This window comes from Boleophthalmus pectinirostris, unplaced genomic scaffold (genome assembly GCF_026225935.1).
Source record: "Boleophthalmus pectinirostris isolate CB_2022bp ecotype Guang Dong unplaced genomic scaffold, ASM2622593v1 HiC_scaffold_7, whole genome shotgun sequence".
NCBI lineage: Eukaryota > Metazoa > Chordata > Actinopteri > Gobiiformes > Gobiidae > Boleophthalmus > Boleophthalmus pectinirostris.
Window position 1 is genome coordinate 31,704,188 of NW_026571473.1, and position 19,879 is coordinate 31,724,066.

Here is a 19,879-nt window from a genome sequence, read left to right on the forward strand (position 1 = left end):
ACCTAATGTATGTTTTGACCGCCCCACCTCCTCTTTTCGTGGGCACATTTCTGTCTGTTCTGACTCCGTTCCATTCGGCAGTGTGAGGAGGATTTGTGAAACATCTGCTGTAGCTCACGCCTCACTGCTCTGCTCTTCAGGTCCATCTCTCACCAGCACAGAGCGCACACCGAGCACGTGGAGAGAGGAGACTGACCAGACAGAGAGGAGGGGCTGTGGAGTCAACTTCTCCAAAATGCCCCTGTGCTGAGTTCTGAAACTAATCAAATAAAAGTGTTATAGATCTACTCTTAGTTTAGCCTCAAGATACCATTAAGATTGAGTAACGTGTTATTGTCCTTTTGACCCGTTCCTCAGTGTCTCTGGACCAACCTGTCAGGAGCAGTGGGACCCATCTCCACATCTTGAACTAGTGTAGAGCTCAGTTTTGTTACTAAAAGTGTAGATACTGAAGCAAAAAAATAAAATAAATAAATACAATACTCAAGCAAATGTATCACATGAACAAATCTACTTGAGATTTAAAGAAATACTCTGTAATTTTGGACATAGGACCTCATTTCCTAGTGAGCCAGAGTGTTGGAGACGTGTGGAGACACTTTTTAAAATATTCCATCCAGTCCTTGTATTTACAGAGGTCGCTGGTGCTAGGCTAGTGCATGTCAATGGCCATAGTTAGCCTGCCACTAAAAACAGTTTTACCCACTCCACAAAACACCCGAATGTCGATGTGAATGTCTGTGTTGATAGAATAATTTTAGAAGTAAAACCAAGCTTGCATTTGAAGGATTTGTATCTGAGCAGCAGCAGTGAGTTGTACTTCCTGATAGAAAGCTTGGCAGCGGCGAACTGATATATGAGAAAATAGTCCCTCAACATACGATGATTCATGTGATGCAAGGTTAGTTTTATTTCAAACATTTTTCTATCAACACAGACAGTTACATTGACAGTCTGGCGTAATAATTGTTTTGCTTCAGGTGTTTTGTGGAGTGGGTAAGACTGTTTTTAGTGGCAGGATAACTATGGCCATTGACATGCACTAGCCTAGCACCAGCGACCTCTGCATACACACGACTGGATGGAATATTTTTAAAAGTGTCTCCACATGTCTCCAACACTCTGGCTCACTAGGAAATGAGGTCCTATGTCCAAAATCCTGGACTGTCCCTTTAAAGTATCTGTTTAAAAATGTAAGAGGAAATAGTTAAAGTATTTAGCGCAGATTTCGAGGTCTATTAAAGCTTCAAATGTAGTGATTCTAATACAGATTTGTGCAGATATACTTTTAGTTTTCAGTCCAGTTGTAGTGGTGTAGCTGTGAGGCAAGAATGCTGCCCCTTCTGTTTTGGAATCTGTTCATGGCAAGGCAAGGCAAGTTTATTTGTATAGCACAATTCGTACACAAAGTAATTCAAAGTGCTTTACAGAATAAGAAATACATTAAAGTCATAATAAAAACAAATCAAAACATAAATAATCATGAAGATTAAAATAAAAAAAGAGAGACATAAATTGGAGAGAAGAGTGCGGAATGAAAACCTTTCAGTCATGTGCACAGTTAAACAGAAATGTTTTGAGCCTGGATTTAAACAGCGTCACAGAAGAGTCTGTCTCACATGTTCAGGAAGACTGTTCCAGGTTTTAGCTGCATGAACCTGAAACGCTGACTCCCCTTGTTTAGTCGTGACTCTGGGCACCAGCAGGAGGCCGGTCCCTGAGCTCCTCAGAGTGCGAGATGGTTCATATGACACTAACATGTCACAGAGGCTGTTGAATTTGTCTTTATTATTTTTCATACATTAAATATCTGTATCCATCATGTTTAAAAAAAAAAAATGTAAAAATTTGTTCACAGTATTCACCATAACTCACTGTAGCGTATTGTGTCAGACTCAAAATAGGTTTTATTGCCATTGTCAGTGAACAAAATTCACTAACTAGCAACTGCTTCAACATGACGTGTGGTTTCCTTTGGGTGCTCTGGTTTCAGTTACCACAAAAACGTGTACGATAAGCTCCTCCCCTGAAAATGAAATCCTTAGATTCAGTGGGACTATCTTGGTGCCGTCTAGCGGAATCTAGTGCCTCCACTCAATTTAATTTCTCTCCAGCGACTAGGTTAAGAATCAGAATACACTAGATGGTTTTACAAGAACCTAGGAAGTGCGAGATCAGTGAAGAGCCATCTATTCTGTGTTGGCAACAATTCCTGAGATCGAGGATTTAAAGGCTGAACAAAGAGAATGTTCGGTGAATTTTATCAAGGGGAAGTACGTTATTGCCCTTGATAAAATTACATACGCCACGACCAAATAGCAGCGATTGGTTAAATTTAAAAAAGTACCCGCCTACCGTCGAGTGACTGAATTTTAATGCTGCCAGATCAGACGATTTCCACAAAGTTGAAACTGGCTGATGAGGTTAGGTTCCGGTATCCCAAATTAAGTTCAATACTTTTATTATTATCTTTTCTTTGAATGAGCAAGAGTGAAGACTGGCCTGTCTGGCTGTGCAGTACAACCAAAAGAGAGACATGTGGTCACATTATGCCTTAAAAACTACTACACCATGAGATGAATACTGAGAAAATCATTTTGTCTGTAGATTAATCACTTAAAGCTTTTGTAACCCTGTCCCTTTGCGTTAATACAATCTGCTCTTTTACACCTCTCATCCGAAGTTTGGATTTGTGGAGCCGATGTCTGTTTACACTTTTGAGTGGGCGATTTGAAAGGATCCGAGGTCTTAGTGTGTGCGATGTGGACGCTTCATTCAGGACATGTACTGTGAGCGTGTGGATTCAGTTTGTACACAGTGCACCATCTGCTCTTAAGGCTCCTGCGCACCGGGAGAAAGGGGCTGGAGCTGTCCGTGGTGCTGAATTCAAATGCCTTAACATGGGCTCCTGCTGGTTTTAAAATGGCAATGGAATCACAACTGTGCCTGGGATGGCAATGGCGGTCATATACTGAGGACACGTTATATCATAGAGAGCTTTCAAAGTGCATATGAGGTTTTAATGATTTTCTGATTTGTACTTACCATATTTCGAACTATAAGCTGCACTGAAGTATAAGTCGCACCAGCCAAAAAATGCGTAATGAAGAAGAAAGAAACATATATAAGTCGCACCGGACTATAAGTTGCAGTTTTTGGGGGAAATATATTTTATATAATCAGCCACCATTTCATCTTGAAAGGCAAGTTATAGTAATGACAACAGAACAGAGAACAACAGACTGTTAACGTGTCATATTAACAGTTATTCCAATAACTATAACCTAAACAACATAACAAGTTTACCAAACTCTCCATCTCACTCCAAATCACTAAATCCATTGAATTCTTCATCCTCTGTGTCACTTCTGAGCAACTCCACGACCTCTTCTGTGTAGCTGTCGTCAGACTCAGCATCATTTCCAGTTACAATTATTCCGGCCTTTCTGAATCCCGACAGGATGGTTTCAGTTGTCACTAAAGTCCAGGTTTTGTCAATCCATCCAGTGACTTCCAAGAAAGTAGCATGGCGCATCCTCCCAGTTTCTGTGAAGCTGTGCTCTCCATCTCTACTTTCCATCAGTTCCTCATAAGTTTCTCGCTCATTCCAAACTTTTTTTCTGCTGCTCAATTACCGTTTTCAGCTAAATATTTAAGTACTTGCAGCAAGATAGTGGCTTTTTCTGCAGGCATGCGCAGTAGAGCAAAGTGACAGTGGTACAAGAGTAATAGGAGCAGCAGATACTGACACACAAGCCTAGAGCGCCCTCTCGAGGCTGTCAGTGTGAAAATTTTAATATAGAAGCACCGGAGTCGCAAGACCACCCAAACCATGAAAAGAATTGTGACTTATAGTCCAAAAAATACAGCAATTTAGTGGGATAAAACCTGTTGTAAATATAAATTATAGTTTTACACAAATTAAGAAGCAATTTGTGAAGAAAAGTTGAAAAATATGTTGAAAATTACAGGGAATAGAGAGTTCTATTTAAGAGAGTTCTATAATTTCAACAAAATAAAGGTCTTTTCTTTTTTTCTTCTTCTTTTTTTTCTTATTTTATTTTATTTATTTTTTGTCAAATATTAATTTATTTGTAAATTTGAGGAGTTTTGACATAGTGTACTACATGGTTGCGGTTGCTAGGTAACAGTTTGTGATTTTAAGTGTGTTTTAGTCAAATGAGCAGTCCAACCTGTCATGGGCACTTAAGGTTTGTGGCACGCTGGTTTAGTCGTAAATTCTGGCAACCCAAAGTGAGGAAATAATTCTGTTTTCTGACTGGATAACCAGCTTGAGGACAAAAACACAAAATGCAAACATACACTTGTAATTGGCCATTGTAATGCTAAAATATTCTCTGGCTTTGTGCACAACGGCATCGGCTCTTCCAGGTTTCTCGAGCAGTATTCTCCATCATTTCCACTCTAATGTGATCCCTGTGAGGTTTTTCCTGAATCACTCTGAAATCAATAAATCCTGACAGATCAGACAGTGGACAGAGAGCGGTGTGTGGACGTCACTGACAACATGAGAAACACTTTATAAAGGAGGAGGACATGTCTGTGTTTAGAGAGACAGCTGTTTGTGTCTCAGTGATAATCTCAAAGTCACACATTTAAATCTGTCTAATGTGGAGGTGGAGGATCCTAACCTGGTTCACGACAGATTGATATGTGTGTCCCTCTGAAATAATCACTGAAAGCATTTGGAAAACACTCAACATGACCATGGCCACGGCTTGTCAAAGCTTGATCCCGTCAGATCGCAGAAGCTAAGCAGGGCTGGTCCTGGTTAGTGCTTGGATGGGAGACCACTGGGAAAATCAGGTGCCACAAGGGGGCGCCAGTCACAGAAACTGTCATTGTGTCCTTAGGTAAGACACTTCACCCACATTGCCTAGTATGAAAGTGGTATGTGTGTGAGTGATGGTGGTTGTCAGATGGGCTGATGGCGCAGATTGGCAGCCGCACTTCAGTCAGTCTGACCCGGGGCAGCTGTGTCTACAATAATATCTTACTTCATCGGGTATGGAGTGAATGAATAATGCACAGTGAAGTGTCTTTGAGTGTCCAGAAAAGCGCTGTATAAAACTGATGCATTATTATTATTATTATTATTATTATTATTATTATTATTATTATATTATTATTATTATTATTATTACTACCGTATTTTCCAGGCTATTAGGCGCTCTGGATTATAAGACACACTGTCATTAAATGGTCTATTTTCGAACTTTGTCTGGCGCGTTCACGGTGACTCTGGGCTTTGTTCAGTTGTGGCGTGTAGGGAGGGTGCTGTCTGGGACCTCTGGATTGTTGGCGTGTTCGCAGTGACTCAGTTGTGTCTAGAAGTGGTACATTGCACTTGTTTTTTCGGTTCGTTCCTTCGTTCCGTTCCTCGTCAGTGTGGAGTGATGAGTGTCGCCGCGGGTGTGTTTCGCTGCGCGGTCGCTGTCTGCTCCGTGTGTGTTTGCGTGCGCTGTGGGTGGTGCGGCTTTGTAGTTTACTGAAGTCGTGATGGGACACCCGAGTGGATTCATGTATAGGGCTCTTTGGCTTGCGGGGCACATAGTCGTTTTTTGATAGGGTTAGAGTCTTAAAAGTGCGCCTAATAGCCCAGAAAATACGGTATTATCATTATTATTATTATTATTATTATGACAGATATTTGAATCTGACATCTTCCCTGTCCATAAATGCACAAAGCCTCTTACCTTCTGCATGTTTTTCATAAACTAAATCCGTTCGTACTGATGCTACAATAGACTGAAGTACATCTGTTGTGTGTCGCCATGTTTGTTTTTGCGCTTCACATGTGGCTTCAAACCTCAGTGCTACGGCGTGAATGGTCATCCACCCAATTAACCGTACAGCGGGTGCTCTCCAAGATGGATTCTCTTAAACTTGTGAACCCTCAAAAACCGTGAGAATCCATCTTGCTGTGTAAAGTTAGGAGGTTGGGGGGTCTCCACTGTCAACGTTATTTCTTTAACTAACTATTTTTGCTCTTTGTTATTATATTACTGTGATGTGTGAGCTACTGTGTCCAAATAATTTCCCTTGTGGATCAATAAACTTGAACTCGATCTTTCCGCAGTACAGCATTAAATGTATGTATCTGTTTTCAATATATTCATTTACTTGTGTTCTTACTGATTGTTTTGAAGAACCTCTCCACAGACCTGACCTGTTTGTCTCCATGTAGATAAATTTAATGCATACTGCAGAACATAAAAAACAAAACCATAACACGTTCATAGACTCAAACAGGTGGCAAACCCTGCAGCAGAAAAGTTCCACACTGCTCCTGTAATCTCAGCAGCACAGCTCAGTCCACTCTCTGCTCCGGTTTATCTGTGAAATACGATTCCTTCGACCTGATTCTTCTTCTGTTTATGCGTCTCAGCTTGAAGTGAGCGTGTGTCATTTGTAACTGTAGCTCTCTCCTCCTCTGCTCTTACATAACCTGAGCACGGGGCCCATGTTTTATTCAGGAGAGACCTACTTTGGCCCAAGAAGAACCCAAATCGCACCAGCCACCATCTTTCCTTTAGGTCCGGTTACTTCAGTAGCCTTTCATAGTTAAACAAATGGATAGGCTTTTGTGTTATAGTGTCTGGAGAGAGGAGTGAGGCCAGGGAGGTTTTATCTTATTTTTATCTTATTTTATGTTATTTTTCCTTTTTTGGTTAGTTAAATATTAACATCAATACAAATATAAAAAACAAACAAACAAAATTGACATACTGTAAGGGACCAATAGGAAAATATCAAAAAATACAACTAAACTACCTTCTCCAATCCTCTGTTATCTGTATTTTAAGTTTTATTATTTTTTATTTACTTATTTAAAGTAAAACTATTTTCGATCTATGTTACCGTGTTGTTTCCTCATCACAAGCGTACGTGGAGTTGTGTTTTGTTGCTTCACTACAATCATTTGGATGATTTTAGCTCTGGGATTACCAATTTCTACTGAACTAAAGGTAAAATGTAGAGCTGCAAACATGAAGAGATGACATCACAAAGTGGAACAGAGCATTTTTGAGCCTTGGAGATGTAGACAGACTAATAATTCAGGATTACTCAAACATGTATGAACGAAACAAAGCACAACGCACAACAGGTATGTTTTTGAGGTAACAACTTTACAACATTGACTGATTCATCAGCCGGTTTCACTTTGTGGAAACCGACTGACCTCTCAGCATTCATTCACTCGACTGTAGGTTGGTACTTTTTTATTTAACCAATCGCTGCTATTTGGTCATGATATACGTCTTTCACCTTGATAAAATTCACCAAACATTCTCTTTGTTCCGGCTTTAAATCCTCGATCTCGGGAATCGTTGCCAACACAGAATGTATGTCTTCGTCTACATCCATCTCGACCGCTTTGTTTACTGTTGTGCTGTACCACAAAAGGGACCCAGACATGCGATTGTTTGAGTTTGACGTCATGGCTTCACAGCTCTTCGCTGATTGGCCGATGTGTGGTCTACAACTTCCGGGGTTTTTGCAAATCATCTAATGTATTCTGATTCCTGACTTAGTCGCTGGAGAGAAATGAAATCGAGTGGAGGCACTAGGTGACGCCAGCCTGGCTACATTATAACACAAGATTGAAAGCTAAATAATAATCAATCAAACCAGTTCTAGTGCCATTCTAGTCCTGGTTTAGTCTTGTTCAAGTCCAAGTGTAGTTTCATCCCAATATCGACTGAGAAAGTGTGAGAGTGATTCAGCATTAGTGACTTCTTTATTAAGGAGTTAGGGCAATAGTGTCTAAATTAATGCTCCGGGACCAAATGCGACCCTTGAGCCAATTTTTCTTTTTTCTTTTCCTCAGGCATTCTGACGTATTGGCCCAGATTACCCTGGGAAGTACTTTTAACAGCTACTTTTAAATCCTCCACTATTATAACTTAAATAACCAATCATTTTGATGTGAGACAGGCCACATATTAAACTTCTTGTGAGCTTTAAGCCACGTTATAATGTTGTTACCTCCTCAGAAACATACCTGGAGTTATGTTTTCTTTCATTCCCACATGTTTGAGCAACCCTTTATCATTAATCTGTCTTCATCTCCAACACTCAAAATGCTCTGTTCCACCTTGTGATGTCAATCGAGCGGTAGTTTTCAAGTTACCAGCTATCTTTTATTCAGGAGAGATTGGCAAATCCAACCCATTATTCGTTCAACTTAAAGTGATGAAAATGCATGATATTGTTGACTTAAGTATGCTCAAAATAATGTATAAAGCAAAGTGCATAAAGTATTTAAAAATAGTATTACCTGTAAATATTCAAAGACTGTGTGAGACAAGAGCAAGCCACTACAGTATAAAAGGAACCTACTTGTTTAAAAAACCCAGATTCAGAACCAAGGTTATGGAGCAAAGCATTACTGTGAAAGAGGTTCATTTATAAAATAGTCTTGACAAAGATATAAAAGAATCAAGTACAATGATGGCATTTAAAAAAACACATAAAATCCAGTGCAATGTGTGTGTATGAAAAAGGAAACTAGGTTGTGCATGATAGTGAAGATTTCTGTTTGCAATTGATTAATAATTGTGACTGAACTGAAATGTACTGGTTTGAAAGGTTTTAAAGTAGCGTAATTTCCAGACTATAAGATGCTACTTTTTCCTCACACTTTGAACCCTGCATCTTTTACAACGACGCTGCTAATGTATGGACGGATTATTTGTTTGGCACATTGTCCATTCATACTGCATATACGATCTATGGTTTGGCCGCTGTCTGTGCGATTAACACATGGATCTAGGCTTAACATGAAGCTGCAGCGTGCGAGGTTGTCAGCACTAAAACAATTTATGTCTTACCCATATGTGTTAAATCAGGTCAGTGCGTAAATGACGAGAAGAGACGTCTCAAACTTCAGTAGCCGGACATCCACTCATACCTGATTGACAGAACTAACCCTGCCCCCAGAAGAGCCTGAAATCTGCTGGAATCCTCCAAGACACTGACATGATACAGACAGGACAGAGACTCATTCTGCAGGAGACATGCGGAGTAGATCCACCAAGGAGTATTCTAGTTTATACTGTGTTTGGGACAGTTATTTTGCGCATCATGCACACACCCTTCTCATGGAAAACACACGAAGAAATGCAGATGATGCAGCTTTTAAGTTAAAGGCAACTGATCTGACTGTCGAAAAAGGAAACGGAGCTGCTGCACGTGAGCTCGGCATCAGTGAGTCGATGGTGAGACTTTGGCGACGGCAGCGTGACGAACTCGGTCAAAGCAAAAAGACGACAGAAGCTTTCAGAGGCGATAAAAGCAGACGGCCCGAGCTTGAAAACGTTCTTGACGACATGGACACCTGCGGCTTACATTCAGGTCTGGCCTATATCTGTAAAATTCTGTTAAAACTTTGTTTATGTGGCTTATATTCAGGTGCGCTCAATAGTCTGGAAATTACGGTAAATATCGGTGTTAATATATTGTCTGGAAAAGGGAAAAGGGGGGAGATAATATTAAATTACTCTTCTTTCTGCTCCTTTTCATTCATTTCTTGTATGTTTGATGTTGTAACACTGTTAATATCTTTTTATAGTTTATGAATAAACAAATCCAGGGCCAAAATCATCCAAATGATTCTAGTGAAGATGTGTGGAGTTTCAAAACACAGTGGAGCACTTCCTGTATTACCACATGAGGTCTCAAGGTGGAACAGTGTGTTTAAAATGCAGGATTTGTGTGTTAAACATGTGTGAATGAAACAAAACACAACTCCAGGTCTGTTTGTGATGAGGAAATCAGAAAATAGTATAATATAGGCTCTTTAAGCTGTAAAAGTGCAGGTTCCGTACTGTATCTTTACGTTTAAATGCCGATCTTTTGTCTGCTCTGTGCATTAGGGGAGCTGGCGGTGGTGAAGGGTAGATTTGGCTGGAAGGCGGTGCCACCAGTGCGTCATAGGGAATACACTGCTGCTGCCTGAGAGTGCGTTAGAGTGTGAGAGTGCGAGAGTGTGAGGGGAGGAGATGCGCGTCACACTAGAGCCCTCCGCTGGTGGAACGCCGCCACTGCGCGCACGTCTGAGGAGCCAAATTGGAAGATGGATGAAATCATTTGGGTGAAATCATTTGGATGTGTAAAGTCTACTGATGTAAGAAGTCACGGGAGACAGATAAATTATAGATTTATTCACATTTTATTATACCTACAGGTCCTTTAAGGTTAAGGTGCGCTTTAGTTTGTCCTCTGTCCTCTGCGTTTGACCCATCCTTCAATGTCACTGGGGTAAGATGTCAAGAACAGAAGGACCTATTTTCAGATCTTGAGCTAGTTTTGGAGGATTTGACCTATTCTAAAAAATATGTCTAACTTAAAATCTTAAAAAATCGTTCAGGAAATATAAGATTTTGACTTTAAATTCCATAAACATGAGCTAACTGTGTTCTCAGATATTAGGTAAACATGTTCAGATGTTTGTTTGGGTTTTTTTTATAGCTGTTACGACCCGAAGGGCAACATATTTAAAAGGACACAGGAGTCAAAATATAGCTTTTTAATTTCTTTTATTTCTAGTTGGTTCTTAATTTTTACATTTTTAAAAGAAATTTAAAAACCCTCCCGTGACCAAAAATAAACAGAAAGGTGGACCTGGTGAGCTGGCCAAACAGAACAAAAAGGTGTGACACCAGGGCACACGTACAGTCCGGTGCCAGAACCAGTAACTAAAGACAAGAAAAAACCCAAACCAACCAGAACCCAGGAAAAAATCAAAAACAGGACAAAAGGCTAACGGTTAAGAAGGCTACATGGCAGCCCACCCTGCACCTGGCTGACAGGGGCGAGGCCACCGTCAGGGCGCGCACGGAGTCTGGAGCGCACAAGGTGGGCAGGGCTGGGCGGAGCAAGGCGCACAGAGCGGAGGAGCAGAGCAGAGCAGAGAGAGAGCGCCACGGGCAAACAGTCGTATTTATAGGCTCCGCACAGCCACACCAAAATAAACCATAAACAAAAATTACGCAAAAAGGACTAATTACAAAACTTACTACAAAAGGGAACAAAAACAACTAATGCCCCAAATAAATATGGCCGTGCGTAACAATAGCGTTTACTGATAACAACTGCACTGCTGATTTATTCGTTTTATTAATCTGGTGTTTTGTTCTCAAGACAGTTATCCAATCAGAAAGCAGAATGGAAGTTTGGTTAAAACCTAAAAGGACTCTAAATCTGAATGGTCGCTACCTAAACCTCAGCATGAATCATTACTAGGGATGTAACAATAATCAAAATATCGTCAAAAGTCTCTCATGAATATCGTCGGCCATCACAATGTATAGAATCTGTTTGTTCTTTTATTGTTATGGTGAAGCAAAAGCTAAAAGACCAATTGTTTTAGCAGAATTACTGTATAGTTCCTTCTGTTTCAGTCCAGTTTCCAAGATAAAATAACTTATTAAGCAGTTATTAAGCACTTTTTAATTTTAACTCTTCGGTTTATGACAGAACCAAAGGCTTAAGTGAAAAAATACATAGCACACTCAGATGGCCGATGTTCAAAAGCATTTTTATTTTTAAATAACTTTTCGTCAAAAAAAAAAAAAAAACGTCGTTAGATATTTTTCCCGCTTTGGACCACAGCAGAGTGAGTTCAGTCCATTCTTTGACGAGAAAAAACAGTTTAGATATTTACATAAAAAACATTCTATTAAATACAGAAATAGTTTAACCATATCACAAAAAACATCTTAGATCAAACTCTACATTGAGCCCGTGAGGAGCTAGAGTCTAAAGTTGGTGAATCCAAAAATGTTCTCTTTTTAACAGACATCTTTTTTTATTAGAACCAAAATATCTCAATAAACATCATACCGTGAGATGCATATTGTGAAAATATCGTACTGAGAGATTTGGATATCGTTACAGCCCTAATCATTACTCATGACTAGAGCTGTAACGATATCCAAATCTCACAGTACGATATTATCACGATATGCATCTCACAGTACAATATTTATTGCCATATTTTGAAGATGGGACACTTTTTTGCTTTTAAAATACCTTGACAAGATTTTGGTGTGAAATATTCCCATCTTAATCCCAAGAATTCAAGTAAAAATCATATTTCTTCATGTTGTCTGCACTGCAATGAATCTTGGGATATGCAGTTTCCAATGTTTCTAAGCTGCTGCTACTTATTGTGAGACTTTTGACGATACGATATCACGATATTTCGGTTATTGTTACATCCCGACTCATTACGCCACTGTTACTGCAGTATATTCTATCCATATACTGAGAGTGAGAAAAGCATATGTGTCCTCAGTCTCTGTCAGAGGTTGGGACCTGCAAGTTGTGGCTTTGACTCGAGTCAGACTTGAGTCACTATTTTTAGGACTTGAGCCTTGACTTGATAAAATGGAGTATGACTTGGGACTCGATTTGGACTTGAAGCCTGTGACTTGAGACTTGACTCGAGAAACACTTTTAAATCTTAATTCTTTCTATTCTAATCGTAATGATTCACACTAAGATCTTGTCAAGACATTTAAAAAGGAAACATTAACATTTTTACAACTCTTACTGTATATGCTCTATAAATACTCATATATAAATATACTATGATTTTTTTAAGTACAATTTATCTTAAAAATCATATAAATTGCTAAAATCTAAGCTATATTTGGTACTTTGGTTTAAAGACTTGAAATGATTTGAAGCTCAAAGCAGACGACTTGGATTTAACTTGGACTTATGGGCCAGTGACTCGAGACTCGACTTGGACTTGCTTGTATTTGACTTGGGACTTGACTCGGACTTGAGGTCAAAGACTTGAGACTTGCAAAACAACGACTTGGTCCCACCTCTGGTCTCTGTATTACAATATAGTGTCCCAACAGTGTGCACGTCATCAAACAGTAAACACAGACAGTGAACATGCTTTTGAGATCGGTCAGAGAGTCATTTTCAGATCTCTGTAATTGGCAGTACTATTTACAGAAATATGCCATCTGCTTTGACACTTACGTCGCTGCAGCTTAGTCATTTTTTCCTCAATAAGACTCTCAAACTTCCAGAGTATAATAGTGGTGAGGAGCTGCAGAGGCTTGAGTCTGGGCTGGGATCAAACCGATCAAGTGAAAGCTCCAGCAGCGCAGTCACTGGCCTCTGTAGCCTCTCAGAAACATTTGGTGACAGTGGCTCAGTGGTTAGGGCACTCATCCACCAATTCCTGCTCACACCAAGATCAGTGGTTGTGTCCGTGAGCAAGACACTTTACCCACATTGGCACAAAGCTACTAAGGTACTTATATTGTCCTCATAAGGAAATTTGTCTTCTGCATTTGACCCATGTTTGAAAGCTCAGGAGCAGTGAGCAGTGCAGCACCCAGAAATCCATCTCCAGATAGTAAGTGCTTTTTTATGTCAAGAGCGGGATTCGAACCGCCAACCTTCAGATCAGTGGACAGACGCCCTACCAACTCCATCTTGAGCTTGTCCAAGTGTACCTTAGCTGGAGAAGTTTTCTCAGATATTGGGAAAACATGCAAACTCCACACAGAAAGGTCCTGGCAACTTGGAAATTGAACCCAGAACCTTCTTGTGGGTTCCAGGTTCTGCGAGTCATGCCTATGAATGTAGTGGGAACATGTCACCACCGATATTTGGGGAAGACAAAATAGTCCCTTCCAATATTTGCCATTTTATATAAAAAACAGAAATATTAATTTAGTCCAATATTTTTTCCAAACCAATGAAATCATGTAACGTGAATGATCGTCTAATTTGGAGTATGCGAAAATAATGCTTTCTGGCGCCAGTAGTCATGAGCAAACAATCAGTAGAGTGGAGGAAGACGTTGGCTGAATCATGGGGAAGTGTAGCTTTAGTCCGCAGTGGCTCTTAGATTGTAGATACAGTAGTTCGTTGGTTATTATTAGATTTGGATCTGGTGTTTTTCAGCCACATAATGGGTGCAATGTTGGTTTTAATTTTCATTTAAGTTGTCTTTAAAAGGTTTTTAAAAAGTCTTAAATTTTGAGTAGTCAAACCTAGCCAGGCTGGCGCCACCTAGTGCCTTCACTCAGTTTAATTTCTCTCCAGAAACTAGGTCAAGAATCAAAATACAATAGACAGTTCGCAAAAACCCCGGAAGTGCAAGTTCGGGCACCAGCCAATCATCGAAGAGCGATACATTCTGTGTTGTCAGCGATTCCTGAGATCGAGGATTTAAAGTCAGAACAAAGAGCATGGCAGGTGAATTTCATCAAGGGAAAAGACGTTATTGTCCTTCTTCCTACAGGATTTGGGAAAAGCTTAATATACCAGTTCGCCCCGTTAGCGGCGCATTACATACGTCACAACCAAATAGCAGCGATTTGGTTAAATGATAAAAAAGTACCCGCCTACCGTCAAGCGAACAAATTCCAACGCTGCAAGGTCATTCGGTTTGTACGAAGTGAAAACACCTGATGAATCGGGCTAAGTCAAACCTGGGGATATCCTGAATAAATAACAATCAAATTTATTTCTTCATTTCTTCTTTTAATATTTCTACATTCCCTTTCTTGTGGTTACCAAGGCAACCTAGTGATCTACATAGGCTGTCCTAACAGTGGCACAGACAATAATCCTCTGGTTGTGATTCTAACCACAGTCTGCTTCATAATGTGGACACACTTTATTATACTATACCATCTATACTAATCGACAGCAGCAGTCTATGTGCCAGTGGACAGTATGTGCACAGTATATGTACCCAGCGAAGTACCCCCCCCCCCATGGGTCTGTGCAGTGAAACTCAAAGATCATTTGGACAAAGGTTGCGCGAGGGGGGCATTTTATTCATAATGTCAACATATTAAAAATGTATGGAACGCCGGCGAGCAGTGCACTACCAAATGTTAAAGTGACATTTCCAAGTGTCCGCGGTGCTATATTACATCTCCTATTGATTCTCCCAGTCAAATACCAGGCCAAACAGCAGCGTGCTCGTCCTTCACAGCTTTATTGATTTTGTGGATTTTTTTTTTTTCTACTTCTGAATAAATGTACAAGTTTTATTCAGTGTGTGGTGAAGGAATCTCATTAAGTCATGAGCGGTTAAGACGACAAGGAAATTATCTAAAATGGAGGGGCTGCAGACGCTCGTTTGATACCATCACTACCAGTCAGTTATTTGGATACGCTTTTTCATTCATGTTACGTCTTTATTTGCATGATTATTCGCGTTGTAGAGTCTTTTTTTTTTTTTATTAAGTTCCTGCACAAATGTTTTTGTCCTGTCTCACTACAGATATATTAAAATAGCAGCTCTTGTGGTAAAAATGTCATCAAATAGCATCAAAATATAAAGGATTTTAGTGTCAAAGAATCAAGTGGATCATATGGAATGTAGTAAATAAACATAGTAAATAAACTCAATTTTTGGATTTTTGGCATTTCTTGACCCTGACGTGGCACAGCTGTGAAGTGAAAACTATTTCAGGAGACATTTGTTGAGAGAAAATAATATATAATACAGAAAATAATTAAATAATTTCCCTCGCAATAAAGTTTGTCTAAGTCTAAGAGAAGGTCAAGGGTTTGCAGCGCTGTCGACAAAGCAAAGTGTAGCTATTTTGAGCATTTGAATTAAAATATTATATACATTTAGTTGAGTTATTTAACTTTTTTCCTATGTAAGTCCATATATCTTGCATCATATGTTTAATGCATTGAGGTTCGCAATTTTTTTTTGGAGGGGGGGGGTCGCCTTGTCACGATCTGCATGTTGATCTACAACACAGGTGTCAAACATGCGGCCCGGGGGCCAGATCCGGCCCTCCAAGACCTGTAATCTGGCCCTCGGCTGATTTTCTACTAAAATATTTTGATTCTATTTTTTATTAAAATCTTGTTAATTTTCTGTGGTGTTTATCACAGCAGCGTCTCCAGCGTCTCTGTACGTGGCCCCTCCCACCAGAGCAGCACAAATGAAGACTTGTCTCTTTCCAAACGCTCTTAAAGGACGATCGTTTTGACTGTTGACCGTGACACCCTCATCAGAAAAATGTCCAAAATGAGAAAAGTGGAGCCGAGTGCAGGATTTTCCAAGAAAAACTTACGTATTCCTATTTATACAAGTTAATGTTAAACAAGTTCATGTTAAAATATTGTGTTGAAATTGTATTTTTCTTAAAGTTTCAGGTTGTTCATAATATTATAATATTTTGTAAAAGAAAGAGTTCATCAATTAAAAAGATTTCTGTAATAGATTTGAATTTCTTTGCACAAATATTTGAACTTATTGTTATTTTTGGGGTTTATATGTCATGAGTTTTCTGATCCGGCCCCTTTGGGATCAAAGTCAGTTGGATACGGCCCCCGGACCAAAATGAGTTTGACACCCCTGATCTACAACATACATATATACACACACACTACATACATCTCCTCACAACCCCCGCTCATCACTTTTTTGGCAAATTTGCACTGAAGTTAACAAAAAGCACTAAATATAGAAGAGAATGATATTAAAAGAGCAGATACTCAGTTTGGTTGCAAAGAAAAGTTGATTTAGGGTTTAGTTCCACTTTAAACTGCATCACTCGCATGGAGAGGTGAGAGATACACGGAGAGAAGGAGAGGGAGAGGTGGAGGAGAGAAACGGAGAGGGGAAGGAGAGAGGGTGAGGGGAGAGGGAGAATAGAAGGAGAGAGGAGAGGTAAGGGGGAGAGCGAGAGGTGACAGAGAGAAAGAGAGATTAGGGAGAGGTTAGGGAGAAAGGGAGAGAGGTAGAATAGAAGGAGAGAGGAGAGGTGAGGGTGAGAGAGAGGTGATGGAGGGAGGGAGAGTTTAGGGAGAGAGGAAGAAAGGAAGAGGAGAGGGAGCGAAAGAGCGGTGACAATTAGATAGAGCGGTTAGGGAGAAAGAGAGAAGTAACGGAGAGGGGGAGAAGTGACGAGAAGAGTTAGAAGTGAAAGAGAGATGGGGAGAGAGAGAGGGTGAAGTGACGGAGAAGAGAGAGAGGGAGAGATTGAGAAGTGACAGAGGGAGGGAGAGGAGAGAGGCAGAAGTGAAGGAGGGAGGGGAGAGAGGGAGAGTGAAGAGAGAAGGAGAGGAGAGGAGAGGGAGAAGTGACAGAGAGGGAGAAGTAGAGGAGAGAGGAGAGAGAGGAGGGGAGAGGAGAGAGGAGAGAGGAGAGAGAGGAGAGAGGTGACAGAGAGAGAGAGAGAGATGAGAGGAGATAGGGAGAGAGTGAGAGAGAGGAGATGAGAGAGGGAGAGGAGGGAGAGAGAGAGAGAGAGGTGGAGAGAGAGAGGAGAGAGGAGTGAGGGTGAGAGAGAGGTGATGGAGGGAGGGAGAGTTTAGGGAGAGAGGAAGAAAGGAAGAGGAGAGGGAGCGAAAGAGCGGTGACAATTAGATAGAGCGGTTAGGGAGAAAGAGAGAAGTAACGGAGAGGGGGAGAAGTGACGAGAAGAGTTAGAAGTGAAAGAGAGATGGGGAGAGAGAGAGGGTGAAGTGACGGAAAGAAGGAGAGGAGAGGGAGAGAGGGAGAAGTGACAGAGGGAGGGAGAGGAGAGGAGAGAGGCAGAAGTGAAGGAGGGAGGGGGAGAGAGGGAGAAGTGACGAGGAGAGTTAGAAGTGAAGGAGAGAGGGAGACAGGGAGAGGGAGGAGAGGGAGAAGTAAAATAGAGGAGAGAGAAGGAGAGAGGGAGAGGAGAGGAGAAATGGAGAGGTGACAGAGAGAGGGAGAGGTGAAGGAGAGAGGAGAGAGGAAGGGTGGGCGACCTGCTGTGCTTCAGACTAAGAGCTTTGTGTTGTAGCGCTCTCATATTCATTAGTCTATTTTTAACATAAAGAGCTTTTAAAACACATCACAGGTGAACCAACACAGAGGGAGCAGGTTAAATCAGGTTAATAACATCCACAGCCAATGGGAAAATGAATAAATTTTGACCCCTAGTCTACAGAGAATACTTTTTAATTTCTATTTTGTTTTATTTATGCAGCATTGTTTTGTTAAATATACGATCTTAACTTAAATGAATAACTTAAAATGACTGTTCTCAGTGTTTTTAAGTAGTAAAAGTTCAAATGGTTTCTGTGTGCATCTAATTACAAAGTGTTTTATCCTCTGAGAACCATGCAGGAAAAAAGGACAGTGTGCTGTTAGCATGCTAGTTGTTGATGGCATAACCGTGATGGCAAAACTTCGCTCTGTCCTCTGAAAGTTGTGCAAAGTGCTTATAAACTCATCACGGAGAAACTGTATTTTCATGTTTTTAATGTGTAACTTTTCCGGTGGAGGGTCCGCTATCCGCTTGTCTCCATGGAGATCTTGTTGCTTTTTCTGGAAAAGTCCCAGTATGGCTTTAAACATATCCATCTTGAACTTAATTTACTCATTAACGTGGGCTTTTATTGACTTAAAAGTGTGTATTATTACTGTAAGTTGGCTCGCCTTTCCACAGATCTGATATGTAACTTAATCCTGTGGTGTCCCCTGCTGTCTCCGTTGAAATAAATACGTTTAATGCCATACTTTGGAACATTTCAGGTAGCATATCCATGGAAAATAAGCTGGTAACGGACCGTCCATCAGAAACGTTACACAATGCACGTTTAAATTCACTCGTTTACGTTCGCTTTTCGTCACGCGGCGTTTACATTTTTCTTCTCGGTCTTCTTCAGCGCCTCTCGGTTTTGTGTCTTTCCTCCTCCTTCAGTCTCATCTGTGCCGTGGCGCCGCCATCCAAAAAATAGTCCCATAAATAAGAGCTCCGGTGTGCGCTCTCGTCAGGACGCATTACAGAGCTCTGATAGATGCTTCCACCGCCGTATCGCTCATCTGCACCAGACACTGTGGTTTTAGAAGGAAAATCTGATTTAAAAAAACAAAACATACTATTACAACTCAAGTACTGTAATATTTGACTTGTAGTACTTGTTTTCTCTATAGTACTATTACGGTATTTTTTTGCTGTTGTTTCCTCATCACAAACATACCTGGAGTTGTGTTTTGTTTCATTCACACATTTTTAACACACAAACCAACCACACTTATTTAGGCTGAGTTCTTTTCTCAAACTGAAAACACTCTGTTCCAGCTTGTGATGTCATATGGTAATACAGGAAGTGCTCCACTGTGTTTTTAAACTCCATACACCTTCACTAGAATCATTTGGAGGATTTCAGCCCTGGAATTGCCGATCCCTACTGAACAAAAGATAGCTGAAACAGGTGGAAATGGAAATTGAAAATGTCCTTTCTAAGTCTGGAAAAGTCATGGAATTGTAGTATCTCTTTCACACAACTACAGCGTTCTGTTAAGTTCTCATTAGACTATTATGATGATATTTCTGAACGTCTGCGCCTTTTGTTTAAAAGAGACGACAATAAATGCACTGACAGGATTTTAAATGTTAAAAAACTATAATACCAAACCATAAGGTGAGTGGAAAGGGTTAACATTTCATTTTTAGCCCTAAAAGAATGCTCAGTTCTACATGTGCCGTAAAGCAGGGGTCAACCTTTTTCTTCCGGTGAGCTACTTTTACAAAATGAAAATGTCAGAGAGCTACTAGATTTAGCAGTCACAAGAAATTTAGTATATATAAGGGCCAGATGAAGTTCAGTTAGATGCCTATAAAACATAAACCATTATCCACTTAGTAGTGTAAAAAGTTAGGCATCAAAATGATACATGTACAATGGTAAAAGGCATTTAATTAATCTAATTTTACTTATTCAATTCAAAAATCCCTTGGCAAACTACTTGGAAGAGGGTGGAGAGCTCTCAAGCTACAGGTTGGAGACCCCTGCCGTAAAGTCAGGGAAAATTCACTTTAGGTCATGAAAAAGTCGTGGAAAAGTTTTGAAATTTTGTCAGTGAAAAAGA

General features: G+C 40.3%; 1 protein-coding gene across 1 annotated transcript in view; it reads left to right on the top strand.

Annotated features, from left to right (window-relative positions):
- Positions 1-19,879, top strand: part of LOC129412105 (inactive N-acetylated-alpha-linked acidic dipeptidase-like protein 2) — a 514,851-nt gene that overhangs the window by 473,618 nt on the left and 21,354 nt on the right. The window lies entirely within an intron of this gene.